General features: G+C 36.8%; 1 protein-coding gene across 2 annotated transcripts in view; it reads left to right on the plus strand.

Annotated features, from left to right (window-relative positions):
• The window catches only part of LOC145693068 (eukaryotic translation initiation factor 4H-like), a 71,945-nt gene extending 62,618 nt beyond the window's left edge, over positions 1-9,327 (plus strand). For both annotated transcript variants that reach the window (XM_081768739.1, XM_081768740.1), the window contains one exon: positions 6,756-9,327. The gene's annotated coding sequence lies outside the window, so the exon portion shown is untranslated. The remainder of the gene's footprint in view (positions 1-6,755) is intronic.
• The last annotated feature ends 6,930 nt before the right edge of the window (positions 9,328-16,257 follow it).

The raw sequence follows: 16,257 nt of genomic DNA on the forward strand, positions 1-16,257 counted from the left end.
GCTAATTCAATCTTCAGTTCTTGTAATTCCCAATAGCGTGCCCTTGGCCTTTCTGTGATTAGCCTTTTGTTAGCAACGATGCTTTCAGAATTACGTCTGTTGTACGCTATTCACTTCGGGTTCATCAAACAAATCTTGTCTAGGGTTGCAGAATTCTCGAATCTGATATGAAGATCCCGAGTTTCTAAATGCGTATTACAAATGTCCATATCAATCTCCGACATGTAGACCATTTTGAAATGATAGAGGACTGCACGAAACTGCTCCATACTCAACCCCATAGGGACAGCGGTATTGGCTCTGGCTAATGTACTGATCTCCGCAAGCACACACAAACGAATCATCAAATGTAAGGCACCCAGATTTCAATCGATTATTTTACGATGTCGAGTTTAGAATTTGTGACCTCGCATAGATCCTGTTTTGTAATTAACTTTAAATAATAATAATAATAATAATAGCGTGTTTTACGCTTGGCAGTTCAAGAAAGAAATAACTTAGTTGAAATACAACACATCGATATGTCGAAAGTTCTTTTTCTAATGATAGTGTTGTGCTCTTCGTTTACAATTATATTTGGTACTGTTGAAGAGCGCAAGTGAAATTTGAATTAATACTCTCTTGTACTTCTATCATATTACATCTCATATAGCCTCGCTGCTGAAAGAGACGCTAAACTCAAAATCAGATCAAATCAAATTTTCTATCATTACGTCATTTGAAATTTACGTGAGTTTGCATATAACAAGTGATGCTTTTGAAAATCTGATAGGAAATTTAGTAGACTTGAAGATGTGATGAAGTTCCCTCTTGTTATATGGTTAGTGTACGCGCCTTCAGGCCGGGAGACCGAAATCCCGTTTGGGAGTTTATTTAGTTTTGAAACCTACGTTAATTTGTAAGTCCATGATTCATGTAACCTTTGTATTGAAAGGGACGTTAAACTCCAAACTAAGCACCGATAAAGATTTGAGTTGTAAATCTAGACAATGATAAAATTGTCAGGCAAATCTTAATATCTTCAAGTGCATGTATGCAATGAATGAGCAACTTGCTTAATCCGTAAGTACTCGCGTGAAGGTCCAGTAGACCCTCAAATTGATATTAGTTTTATTACAATAAAAGTACATTTTTTTTAATAATTAAGACAATGTAGTATAACTTTACACATGTTTTTAAAAGTATTTGCTGCTATTAGATTTTTTTGAATTCGTTTTGAGACATTTCTTAATATTTTTTTCATTAGGACTTCTGGCTAGCAACACAAAAGTTACCTGGTTTGGGGTCTATGAACACCCCGCGCGAGTACTTAAGTGTTAATATAGTACGTACGATACAGGCTGACATTGCCATGAGAATGCATGTTGTCAGCTCAGTATAAATTTGTTGTCATATAGTGTAACGCATAGTTTCACGTAGTAGTCTAATTCTTTCTTCGTAGTCCAGACAACAATCCAGAAATTCATACATCACACGAAGTAATATTGCATATTTTAAGATAAACATGAGGATACATTCAAGTGGTGTCTCACATATACCAAATATATGACAAAAGCTGATTGAAGTAGTTGCGAGGATACGCTCTCACCTTTCTAATAATAAATACTTTGGCTGTCGAAATAACCTTGCCCGTAAATAACCTTGATCTTCCAGTGTGTTTTTTTAAATACTTCTGTACATACTTCAAGTACAAATAATATGACAAATAATTAGATAACGAGGGCTGATCAACAAAGACTGAGACTGATTATTGTACCGCAGTTTCTTTTGTTGCCGAATGCAGACACGTTTGATAATTAAAAGAGTTGTGTTTCATGTATACTCGTGCTAGGTAGCATTGTCGTTTCGGTAGGTTGGAAGTAATCAGCTGTTTTAGACACTACTTCCATTTCGCCTCACAACGTGCATACAGTGGAGGTTACACGAGAAGAACAGTATGGAGCAATAAAATTTTCTTTTCGCTTGGACCATACAGCTTCTGAAACATACGAAAATCTCAAAAAAAGCTTACGGTGAAAGTGCATTACTTCGAGCAATAGTGTTTCGGTGGTTCAAAGAATTCAAAGAAGGGCGAGTTTCATGCGTTAAGCAAGCTAAACCTGGTGTTTCGGCTTCTGCTGTGTCACTGCTGCTGTGATTGTCCGTGAGGATCGAAGAATAACATTACGTAAACTAAGTGAAGTATTGGGAATTTCATATGGTAGTGTTTTTTCAATAATGCACGATCATTTCCATATGTCCCGTGTTTGTGCCCGTTGGTTCCCACGATTGTTGACTCCGAAACAAGATAACTTGAACCTTTCGTATGTTTCAAAAGCGGTATGGTTCAAGCGAAAACAAAACTCTATTGCTGAATACTGTTCTTCTCGTGTAACCTCCATTGTATGCATATACACAGCACGTTGTGAGGCGAAATGGAAGTAGTGCCTAAAACAGCTGATTACTTCCAACCTACCGATACGACAATGCTGCCACCTAGTGAGAATATACATGAAACAACTCTCAACTATCAAATGTGCCGACATTCGGCAACAAAGGAAACTGCGTACAATAATCAATCTCAGTCTTCGTTGATCAGCCCTTGTAAATATACAGGGTGGCGCATCGCCGACTCCACAATTTCAAAGGTGTATATCTACTAACGAGGGGTTTAGGAAAATAAGAAAGATAAATGCTGAGAGGATGTATTTTTGTCATTAATTACCTGAGAGTTACAAACTTCTTACGGAATACAACAGCAGGAAGACAGCGTCGATTACAGTAAGCCTGGAAGCGCTGGACAGTACTGCACTGCATAGCAGGTGTTCGTTCTTTTTCTTTCTTTCTTTTCACGAGACGAAGTCTGTGGTGTCCACACCAAGAAGATTTCGTAGAAGTTTAATGTGCCAAGGCACGGTACGTTTCCGTCGGTACGTACGTATCACGTAAAACATGTGCATAGAGTCCATAGGTTTGATGCAGGTGGGACTGTGTTAGACATAAAACATGAATCAAACAAGAGTAACGACCCTCGATAATATGTCTCGTATGACAAAAGCGTTTGAAAGAAGTCCGCAGAATTCAACACGGAAACAAGCTAGAATATTGGGTATGTTGCGAAGGTCCTTTAAGTGAATTGCACTTTCACTCATAAAATGCAACTGTGCCAAAAACTGTAGCCCATCGATCACCAAGCAAGAGTAAACTTCTGCAGTACGATGTTGAATACGATAACGAAACGTCCTAACATTCCGATATTACTGGTTATGAATGATGAAGCACATTTTCATAGGGACAGTATTGTGAACAAGCAAAATATGCGATGTTGGGCACCTAATAATCCCCTGATAATAATGGAGAAGCAGTTGCATTCCCCCAAGATTACCGATTAGTGCGGTGTTGGCATTGCGAGACCTTATTTTTTGTAAATGATGTGGGAGAGACTGACTGACTTAGGCCAGAACGCTATGTTGGCTATATTATAAACCTTTGTGATTTGTGAACTGGAAAGACTTGGGCTGGATCCAAGGCCTGTTTACTTTAGCAAGATGGAGCCACTACTCACATTGCCCATAACAGCATGAACTTTCTCAGAGGAACATTCAGGACGATTTATGGAGCCACCTTAAAGACAAGTTGTACCGCTGACGCCCGACAGAAATTCCTGTGTTGAAGGACGCCATTATTGAAGAGGTTGCAGCCATAGACAGTGCATTGTTGGAATATGTGTTTGCAAATTTCATGAAGAAATTTCAGCAAATTATTGACCGTAATGGCGTCTGATGTATTCCGTATGTTTGTAACTATCAGGTAATTAATGGTAAGGTATGTCCTCTCAGCAGGTATCTTTCTTGTTTTTCTAAACACTCCCTGTTAGTAAATCTAAAGTTTTGAAATTGAGCAGTCGGCAGCACACCGCCCTGTATAAAAAGAGAGAGATCTTTAACGTCACACGATCATGCCTTCAACGAAAACGGATAATTAATGGAGGTGAATGATTATGAAAGACGTGGTGGAATAAGAACGTGTGAGGAAACGGGAAATACCACTTGAGGGATTTTCTCCATCACAAGTTCACTTGGCCTGGGATCGAGCCAAGAATCCCTGGCACTAGAAGTGAGTGCTTTACGACTGAGTCACCGCGAGTTAATGATTTTGTTTCTTTTCACTTTTTGAGGTAAAAATAAACAAACTGAAACATGGGATGAAGTTATTATTATGGAGATAATCAGTCACTAAGTTTACATATATACATTATATCACAATATTCTTTCAGCAGTTTATATACATATATACGCACACAATTACAAATTACAGTAAAAAAATACTCCCACTGGGAATCGAACCCGGGACCTTGTGCGCCAATGCACACACACTATCCGTTAGGCTAGGGAGGAGGGCAGATTCGCAGGTTACATAACAAATTATCACATATGAAGCGTATATACAGATACAGGCAACTATGCCGCATATTAATTCTTTCTGTGATTGTAGTATTTCAAACTAAGTGCACGAAAGGTGGTATATGATTTTCTTGATACACAAAATACGAACCTATTTGGGAAATTCCATCTTAAAAAAAGAAGTAGTTGTATTTATTATTGTTACATACTTCTTCTGAACTGTTGGACATCAAGGCGTGAAAGTTCTTTAATGGAAGTTTACACATACACAGTAGGAGAACATCATATGTATGAATTTTCGACATTTCACTTCTTAAGAATGGAGGAATTTAACTACGATCACATTTTTCATATAGAATATGATTATATCGTTTAATTGCACGAACTTCTGTTGAATGACTTACTTCAGAGAAGGTTAACTGGGTTGAAAGCGACTTTGAAATGGGTGATTTCCGGGACACCAGTTAAATCTCTAGTTTGCTGACAGGAAAGGAAGGGAGGAGGTGAAGGAGGCTTCAATTGATGGACTGTATTAAAACAGAAAATCGTACTTGAAGACAAAAATATTGGTTGAAGACTGTGATGCTTGGAAGCTTCTGACATTGCGTAACAAGATTTTTACCTCCGGGAAAAATAGGTGATTCTGAATGATTTTGGTGCGTAGAAAACGAAAATGATAACAATTTTTGCACATCACGTCACAGTTTTGAGATATTGCATGAGTTATATTTCGCTCATAAATGTAGTTTATTGAAATGAAGAACGTAAAGTAAGCCCAGTTAACTATCAAGAATCGAAGAATGAAAGTTTAAAATACTTTGCCATAAGGACATTGTGCCTCTCAAAGCCCTCTTATTTTCTTTTTCAAATATATAATTATCAGAAGTGTTGCCAACAACATTAACAATAATGTCACTAAACGTACTGCAAAAAGTAATTAGAAACTTAATTGTAATGGAAATAATGCTAGTTAATTCGCTGTACGACATTTCAAAAGTACAATACCTAGTTTAACAATGCTAAACGAAACAAATCTTGTCTCTAAAATATATTATTGAATCGCTAGATTTAGCGACAAAATCCCTAAATTGGCAACACTAATTGTAAGCCCTTTAGGTTATAAAAATTCCATTTATTTGGTCACTCGCGCCGCAAATCACTATGTATTTTCGTTCATATAGCACAGATGATTCAAAGTGAGAAAACCTATGCTCCATCGTCTTATCGCGTTCTCCTTCCCTTGCAAAGAAAGATAGATTCCTATGTGAGGTGTCAGAATTCAGAGTTGTTAACAAGATTTCTTCAACGCGTGGCAGTGTGTTGTTGACATGATCTCTTCACGCGTGTATTGTTTAAGTGTGATTGAAGCATATTGTTTTACAAATCGAATGTTGTGTGCGTATCAACTGAGTTATTAGTGCAAAATGAAACCGACTTGGTTCACGCCGAATGTATACTAAACATCCGGATAATTTTTGTGTGTGTAGTAGATTTACACCCAAGCCACAAAGGAAGAAAATATATAACATTGCAAAAATTGCTTATTCTTTGTACTTCGGTTTTCAAATTGGTGACCAGGACAAGCCATTATCTCATCAGTGCTGCATAACTTGTACTTAAACATCTTATCTCCGTTAACCTCAAAGTTTTTCAATTCTTCTCTACGCCAATGTTACGTATGATTGCATGTATATAAATTTACATTAGTAAACTGATTTAAAAAGACAGTTGCATGATTTTGTGTGTGTTAAAAACTTATAGGCCTGATCATGTAACAATATGTATCGAAATTATTTAATCTACGTATAATACAGTAGGACCTCGATTATCCGACACAGTTTCTCAGCCTCTATTGAGCCGATTTGTTTCAAATTTTGGGGAACATAGATAGATAGCCCTAGAAGATTACTAGACAAATTTGCTGTGAATCGGTTGAACAGGGGCTGAGAAATATCCCGAAAACTGTATTGGAAACTCATGGTTGTACTGTATATAATGCAAATAATAAATCTGTTCATATCTTTTGAACCTGACGTGACAGGCCATTCTTATGGTAATTTTCGAAATCAGTGTGACCGTTTCCTTAAGAATCACATATTTTGATCGCGAAGGTATAAAAAAAAGTTTTTATTTGTTGGGTAGTGTAATTGGAAAAGTAACTTTGATGATGATGGCTCAGTTCTCACTTTCGTCAACGAATTTCTCGATCCAGAAATACTTTCCCTAATAAACTTATTTCCTAGGGGCAAAGATTCCACTTCAGCTAGCTAGAAATATTTTATGCCTTGTTTATATTTTGACTACTGCTAAAATTCAGCAGAAATTTTATTTCAAATTTCGTTACCTAATAATTGTTTTTGATTTCATTTCCAGGCGTGAGCAAACCCCAGTTGCGTCCATATCAGGCAGGTCACCAGGTTTTGGAACATATTTGATTTTTCATGGATCACCCTCTCTTTTAATATCAACTCCCGTGCTTGTTGAGGAGAAAATTGCTGTTTTTCATTGCCATCAACCGTTGAATATAAATAGTGGCTGTGCATGTTGTTTGAGTGAAAAGCAAGTCAAGCCTGTGGTGACTTCAGTGTACAATGCAAGTGGACTTCGTGACGAAGAATGTGCATGGAATAATTATTATAAAAGATAATATGTGATCTTGTCGATGAATTTAGAATTACGTGTAGCTGAACAGTGTTTTAAAAAAAAAAGTAAGCCAGAGAATGTTTCATTCGAATCTGTGGTGCTGGTACCACAAACAAAAAATATTCATATATACATATATTTAAAAAAAGAAAAAAAAAACTGAAGTGACCATATTTTGAAAAAATTTTACGAATGAATTCAAGATATAAACGTAGAACACAATGGACGTTTGAGTAAGGGGTTGGTCACTTTTTCAGTGTGTTCCAATTGAATGTTTGTGTGGGGAGATGGTCACTGTAAAACTGTTGCTGCATGTTATTTTTTTTGCCACATTTTTTTTGTGGGTACTGACGTACGTGGGAAAAGAAAGAAAAAATACAACTACTTGGACCCTTAATTCTTTGTAACGTTATTTGATGGTGTTTTAGAGCTGCCAGCAAATCTACTTCAGTGAATCAGTTTGGTTCTTTTTTTCCGTGTGACTGAATTTTTACATTATGTAGATCAGTGTGCTTCTAAGAAGAAAACAAAAATGTCTTTGTTCGCCTCAGTACATATATGGGCGGTGTTTATAGTTTACTAATTTTATATATGATGAATTTTCTTCTTTTTTTTCACATGTGGGAAATAATGGATTTATCCTGTGTGTTGTTGGTTGATAATGGTGCTTAAATTTGTCTTTGACAAAGGGAGGTTGCTTCTTGTGGAAGATATAAATAACCTTAGCAGTTATGGTGATGTAAGAGAAAGCATTTTTTTTCCAATCGAGAAAGCAATCCATGTTTTTGAGCGCATTCTTATGCTTGCATTTTTCAGCTGTCCATTTGACTAGTCAGATACTCGCCCCTGTAGATACTTTTTCATGGTACTTGCAATATATATATATATATATTATACCCTACAGTGATATACTTTTTGTGTACGATTTTTCAATAAGAATCGCATATTTCGAGAAACATAACCATTAATGTACTGAGGCTTTTTCTTTGTTGACGAAAGAACAATAATCCTGTGGGGTACTGTTTACATAAAAATATTCTATTATATATATTTAAAAAAAATAGAGTGAAAGATCAGTAATATGTAATGTAAAATGTACATGTTCAGTTTAAAGACATGTAATTGTACAGAAAAGAGTAATATTTTTCATAAAAAGTTTGAATAAAGTTCAGTGCCCCCTAGGAATAAACCTTGTACATGTTACTTCTGTGTACAAAATCTGCACTACCTCTCCCCCTTCCTGAATTGATGAACTTGAAATACCAAAATGCATCTTCTACTCTTACTGACAGTGTTCACCAAAGGACCCCATTTCAGTGAGCTAATAGAGAAGACCCTAAGCTTGCCATTGTTAACATACGCTTCATGTTTTTAAAGTTTTGTTCTAGTTTATGACCCTGTGAAAGATATTTTATCGAACTTCTGACGTGCGTACTTTATTTTGAAACCCTACAATTCTATATCACGACTAAACAGTAATTTATTTGATTTAGCTTTAAAAGCGGAAATTGAAAAAGCTGAATCGAGGAAGACGTTATAAGATTTCTCTTTGCTCCTATTGATTTATATTTTAACAATGTGTAAGACATGTTTAAATATCGAGTTGGAAAGAAATAACAATTCCTGATTATAAATATTACGTATCAAGAATCTTGTTCTTTGTTTTGGGAAGTTTTCTTTAATGAGAGATAAAAGTAGTTGCTGAGATTGTTTATATATAGTGTTCTATATATTTAATAAGCAAAAAAACAATAAAATGTTCTTAGTGCAATTTTCGATCCTTGTTACTTTTTCTACGTTTTGTAATTGAAACACAATCTGCTGCTTTATATGTAATAAAAGGAATATTTAAATTAAAATAGTTACTTTTGACATTAATGGTCATTATAATCTCAAACTAGTAATAGGACTCAGAGACCGACTATTTTCTAACAATAAGTGTTGAGATGTGTTTATGTGTCTTAATAGTATGAGGTTTGTTCTAACTATATCGTAGTTGCAATATGCGTAATACCGATTATATCATGGTATCATAATGAGTAATCCATGCAGGCTTAGAAATATTAAAAACAAAGGATTATAAAAGCTTTTCACGTTTCTACTTCATGCATTGTACTTTCCATTCTAAAACCGCCACCAAGAAGCTGTTGATTAAAATATAGTTTCCAAAGTGATCATAAGGACTGTAACTGGGAAAACACATTGCATTAATTCAAAACTAGTTTTTATTAACTGAAATAGCCGTTCTTCGCACTGGGAGGATAAGGTTTATGCAGTATATCATATTAAAAAAATAAATAAATAAATAACGAAGTTTCTTATGCCTGTCAATTTCCAGGCCAGCTGACGTGTTCCTTTTGCCTAAACGTGGGTATTAATGTAATCAGGACTGTCACCAATCAACTTGCTGATCCCGAAAACTATGGATTTGACACTAATATCGGTCATTTTGGACATGTTATTTTTCACTCACTTCCTTTCCCGATAATAAGGGGGGCTAAAGTTGGACTTAAATAACGTCGAGTGTGTTACTATTCACTTCAGCGATCCCGAAAACTATGGATTTGACACAAATATCAATCATTTTTGCATACATTTTGACCCTCGAAGCCAAAAATCGAGGGGGGCGTAAAGAAATGAATAAAACAAGGAAAAGCAACACCAAACCCTGTCAATATGATTGAAATCAATAATAACGAAGAGCAATTTTTTGGCGTTACCCTTGTTACCCGTAGTCCACGTCTCGTTTAATCTTGCTGCTGAAAGGAGCTAGATAAACTCCAATCCACCACCACTGATATCTGTCGTATCGGGTATTTATCCTGTTCTTTTATGCATGCATGTTGATCTCACTTCAATATCCTCCTTCCCAGGCTGAAAATCGGAAAGAAGGCTTCGTACGCGATTAGATCTGGTGAAGATCCATCTGTGTACCAAATTTGTTAGCCCTATATCACTCCTTTTTTTTGTGAATGATTCACATGTCCGCCAGAATTCTCTACTATGTTTCTTTGAATTCTCGAGATATGAGGATTCAGAACATCAGCTGTCCTGACGATGATAAAGATCCCAGGTTTTCACAACTTAAGACTTCAAAACACCCTATATTGCAAAGGCCACCATTGATGTTAGTAGCTACGTGGCTGTGATTTTGATTTCAAGGCACTTTGTCCCAACCAATAATCTATTACTTCAGTATAATGAGATGGCACCCGATCTTTCATAAATCATAGGAACATGCTAGTATTTCGTCATCCAACATACGGAGGTTATTTCCTGTACTGACTGTCAATTTGAAGAATAAATTGAAGTCCGTGGTCTATACTATTCCCATCAACTTTAAAAGCACAGCAGCCTGATGTTGGAAACTAATGGAAAGTTCTCTCTTACTAATACCTGAAGTTCTATCGTTTCATTTCCTCGGTAAAATAAAAGTTAAGAAGATTACTTCTTTCATTCGAACAGCTTGCTTTGAAAAATGATTTGCAAATTTTAACTCTGTGTTTTGAGGTCCTGGCTCTCTCTTACTAAAATACGGCGGTCACTACTTTCTGCGTCTATTTGCCTCGAGTACAAAGAATTTTATCTCGACCCAAGTCAGTCCTAACTTCGTAAAGAATCACAGATTACCTGTGATCAGAAAAAAGTGTCCCACTGGTTCCAGTCTTTATAGCTCCTTTTTTTTAGTTTGTCATTCCAACAAGAGCGTATGTTAATTTTGATACAGAGAAGTCTCAGATATTCTGCAACAGATATCTAGAACGATTGGGTAGCGCAGTGGTTCAAAATTGCGACATTTGGAAAACCAATCTGGGTCATTATATAAGTTTATTCAGCCTTTATTTTTAATTAAGAGTTCGTATACCGAGTTTCATACATTCTGATTAAATTAAGGAAAATTTGCGATATGACAGAAATTGCCTTCCTTTCCCCTTTATTAGCGGAATTTTTGAAAACACTGGAACACATATTTCCTTGTTTCTAATTAAGTCTGCACACCGAATTTCAGACCTTCGACTTAACCACCTAACTGTTACGAGATTTCGATAATTGTATATCGTAAATTCTGATATATTTATTTTTTGAAATTTAACTGCAATTTTTAATATTTATATTATTATTTTATATATATATGCACTTCTCCAAAATATAGGTTCGCGCCTGAATTTTTCTGAGTCCCTTAAAATTGTAAGTTTGAAGAATTGTATTGACGAGGTGTACCAGGGATTTCCCCCGATAGAAATGTATGCCCCCGTGAAAAAGATGGCACTGATAACTTCGACCGTCATCTAGATTTCTTTTTCTTATCTTTATGAGGATAGAAACAGGGAACAACTTTTATTTTGTAGACGAAAGTACTACAATTAGGAACAGATCTTGGTTTACCAAAGTTGTGATATATTTACCCTGTCCGTCCGTCCACAAAACGGAAACATTTCAAGGATTACTTGATGGATCACCACCAATTTTGTTCAGTATGTAGAGAGTCAAAAATTAGGAATTGAGTTCGATTACGGAGGCAATATTCAAACCGGCAGTAACAGAAATAAACAATTTCCTGTTTTTACGTTGATCAAAACAAGAGCAAAATCGATTAAGCACTCGAAGACAAAATTTCATCTATACTCTGTACTCAACTAAAACCGAAAGTCCACTACAACATTCGGTTTCAGTATTGATCTACACAGACCAAAAATGATGAGAGATTAAAGCGAGAAGCACTTTAAAAAAATGATTTAGCGTTCTAAGAATAGGAAATATCTTCTCTCTTAACCCCCTTTTCGAATCGGGAAGTTTGAGTTATAAATCACTTTCAGGTTTAACTTTATCACTGTAGAATAAAAGCCGTAATAGATATCGAAAAGCAGTTTCCTGTGGCAGATAATCAACCACTTTAGGTTTTAACTATGATCGCTATAGAATAAAAATGGTCATAAAAAGCGAAGAATTATTTCCTGCAATCAATTAAGCGTCTTCACTTACCGTATATTCATTCGAGCACAAGCTAGACAAAGACCTCTCCAACATTTGGTTAAGATACACGATCACTGCTCTCAGCCTCTTTTCTGCATCGGCTGTTGTTTGTTTGTGCGGAATATACAGGAAGAAGTACGTATTCAACGATAAACTGAATCAGTGAGACTTTCAAAAAGACACACACACACACACATTGTTCCTATTGCGGTGGTAGTATTCGGCGAAAAGTAGTTTTTGTTTCAGACTCAATGACAGCCATGTGCGTGTCTGCAGATGAGCAGGAAATTCCAACACGTTAGTGCGCGCCATATAGGACAATATTTTTTGAATTCTGGTATAGAAGGCAATAAGCTTCACTGCCGTTTGCTTCTGATCTTCATTCAGGGAAGCATGATTAGCGCGTCGTACGTTTCTGAAGTTAATCCGGTCTTCCGACCCTATCAGCACAGTTCGTGGGACTCCATCTTCCAACACGATACTGCGCCCACCCATACAGCAAGAGCAATCCAGTGTGTTATATTCAGCATATCCTTTCCATTTTGGTCTGCTCGGTTTCAAGACTTCAAGTTTTATCGAGCACGCGTGAATGGTAAGTTGGGTCCTATCACCAGGCCAAATTCAGCAATGTCCATTGTCCAATATGCCCAGATTTACAGGATTGTGGAATACCATGCTCCACACATACACTCATAATCTATATGAACGGCAACCTATTCGAATGATGTTTTTAAACACCCTGAATGTCATTTTGGGGATATTTCACGGATGCCATCGTGGGATCACTACCATCACCTTGTGTACGAACTTCGGGCTACATCCGCAAATTTCTATTGGGTTTACTTAAACTGTTTTTCCACCACTAGCACTCAAGGGCCTGCTAGGTTTCCGACTTAAGCTTTTTTGTTCTTTCTCTTTTTTTTTCTGGTTAATAAATTATAAGTTTCATAATTTAGTTTCGGTGATATTGTTTAAGTATATGTGCTTAGTAGAATCGATTTGTTGGCTAAAATGTTGTGTGTTTTATTTAATGTTCGTTATGAACTATTAATAAATATACGAATTCAGCGTAATTATTTATTTTCGTACCTAGAACAACCGAAAGCAAAAGCAGGATCGGCTCGAAATAATATCTCTAGGATAAAGACATTGGCCACTGTAAGGTTAGTCATGTCATTTAAAATATATTCAAGATCCGTAAATCAGACCGCATGTTAGGCAATATGCCTCTTCCTTAATGTTAGAGATATAATAAAAAGAACGTTCTAAAGTTCAGACGATGATGATAAACGAAATAGTGCGAGAATATTGGATTTGGCACAAGTTGGGATCGAACTACGGACTATCATCCCTCTGCCAGTCTACCACTGAGCCACCGCGGTAGCTCCTACATATATTGTTTCAATTTATTCAAAAGTGAAAAAGTACCGAAAAATCTGATTCACACATTCTTGCATGCTTTACGCCCCAATTACCTTCGTGGAAGTCAATACATCGTTTTTGGTTTGAAAAAACGTGTTGCATGATCGAAAATACGATATATCAATCGTGTTATCGTGCACAATCTCCAATTCCTTTTAACATACTCCGAAAATGCTTTTATAATTAAAGCATTATTGATAGTTTATCTACTTATTTGAAAGTAAACAATATTTTTGGATCAAAAGATCCAATATATTCCATGCAAAAATTTTCTTGTAGGTCTTATATCTCGAGAATTACATATAGTGTAGCCAAACCAAAACTAACAGTTTATTCAGTACGATGTACTTATTCCGTAAAAAAATACGAAAACTTGAGTTAGGGGCAATTCGACAATTTTGTGGCCTCTGATCCAAAAAATCCAATATATTTCATTCAATGAAACATTTTCTTGTACGCCTTATATCTGGATAACTACATATAGTGTAGCCAAACCCAAACTATCACTTAACTCAGTATGTGCTTATTGCGGAAGAAATACAAATACGAAAATTCGATTTAGGGTCCGTTCCAAACTTGTGGCCCCTGATCCAAAGCTAATTATTGATAAAGATCGCAATCTTTTGATGCATTTTTCGATCATTCCTAAAATTCTTGACCAAGATCGCAATCTTTTGATCCATTTTTGGATCATTTCTAAAATTATTGTTTCTCTAGACTGCTGTGTGTAAAGTGTTGAAGACTTTTGCACTGTTGTGAAAACGTACTGTAAAGTAATTCATTTATTAAATATAGAGTACATAGAAAAAAAAGCTTCTTTCTTCAAAATAATCTAAGCTCTCTGCTAACAAATATTAGGTACGTTTCTAAATAATCTGAATACTATTTATGACTTAATGTCAGTGTTTGTGTCATTGAATTTATCTTCGTTATTTCGACTTTAATGACTGTTTTACTGCTTTTGTTTTCTATTTTCTACGATTTCACTGACTAAACATCCGGTGACTGTTAAGATTTTAATGACTGTTTTACTGCTTTTGTTTTCTATTTTCTACGATTTCACTGACTAAACATCCGGTGTCAATTAATGATTATTGACAGCTACAGAAGGTTGTTCAAGATAAAGTGAAGTGATATTAAAGTACACACTTGGCTACCAGAATACCTTTCATCCACCACCGAATGTGTCCACAGGCTTGGATGGTAGCTCTGCACCGGAGTTTCCATTGAAGGAGACTTTGTCGGAGGACATGGGGAGGAACAGCCTGCCAAGTCGCGTTAGAGATTTCGTATGTGGACGGTGCTGAGCGAGGCCTTATTTCAAGAGCCCAAAGCCACAGAAATGAATGGATGATGTGCCCAAGGGATTGACAGGATCACATGAGAATGGCACCACCTTGAACCCTACTCCACCTCTTTCTAAGTATAGTAGGTTAAGAACGAGCAGTGTTACTGGACGCCTTATGTATATAGATTGAGACGTTTCTGCCCTCTTGGCCGTATAGTCGAACGAAGTGGGTCGCATAGAGGGGTCCGTAACATACTCCCTGAAGTAGGCGGCACTGACCACATTTGATAGCACCTGCACAAAAGTAAGTGCATCCCGACTGGAGTACCCGGCCACCACTATGAAACCACGTGGAAAGTTCTCCTTGCATTGGCGGACCCACTGCCCTTGGCTCGGTAGAAAATCCCTCGTTTCTTATTGGTGTCCAGGTACAGCCACCATCCATCCAGCATACTCGTCACCTGCGCGGTACCCTCATATAGTTTAGTGACGTTGGTGAAACTTTCCTGAATGTGTCAATCTGTCAGAGCATGTCCGCGTGGTTTATGTAGTACCTCCAGTCCCAGATTACGGTAAATTTTGAGGGACAGTGCCAATGGAAATGCCATGTTGCCTGGTCAGATTCCGTTGGGTTGGGGGGTTCTTCATCCCCTCACAGCGAACGGTAAGAATTGTGCCAGTAGAGCGCCTTCGTTCTTGTGGCGGTAGTGTGATATCAGTTAAACACATCACACGGTGACTTTCCTGATATCCAAACCAAGCTCCTTGCAATTGTTAACTATCGCTGGCAGACTCCAGTGCGCTTTGGAAATGCCGCAGATGTAGACCTCCCAGTAATTTGTGATATGCACAGTCATACCACCACTGATCGCACTCTCCTACTTACTGATCACCTTGCTTCACACACATACAGAGTGGCTCAGCCCTGTATGCATTTTACTCATCATTACGCCATGACAAACTTGTTTCATCGTATCTTGAACAGCCTTTTGTACAACTACGTAAAACGACACTCCGTCGAGGGGTCTCCTAGATCTATTTTCCGAATTCTCTGCAGAAGTTTCGTTTGCCAACCAAAACTTCTTTATATACAATATTTCCCCTTTCTATCCGGTGTCCGTCCGTCAGAAAAACGAAAAAAATCTTAAGACCTACTTGATGGATCAAAATCCACTTTGAATCAGAACGTAGAGCGTGAAAGTTAGAAATCTAGTTCGTTGACGGAGTGATATTCAAACCAAAAGTGGCAGAAATCAATCATTTCTGGTTTTAACGTTGATCACTATAGAGCAAAAACGGTAACAGATACCGACAAGTGGACTCCTGCAATCGATTAAGTATCCCAAGAATACATTTCATCACTAACTGTATAAAACCCGGAAGTGATAGAAATCTACTACCACTTCCGGCTTCATTATTAAGAAAATATCATGCCATACAAACCAAACTTTCACGTGATGCACACGTGAAACTCTCCTAGTTTTATAGTTGGACGTATTCCTTGTTTGTAGGGATGCTTTTGATTTTCAAATGAATAAAATATCAAAC

Source organism: Thermobia domestica, chromosome 8 (assembly GCF_964235325.1).
Source record: "Thermobia domestica chromosome 8, izTheDome1.hap1.1, whole genome shotgun sequence".
NCBI lineage: Eukaryota > Metazoa > Arthropoda > Insecta > Zygentoma > Lepismatidae > Thermobia > Thermobia domestica.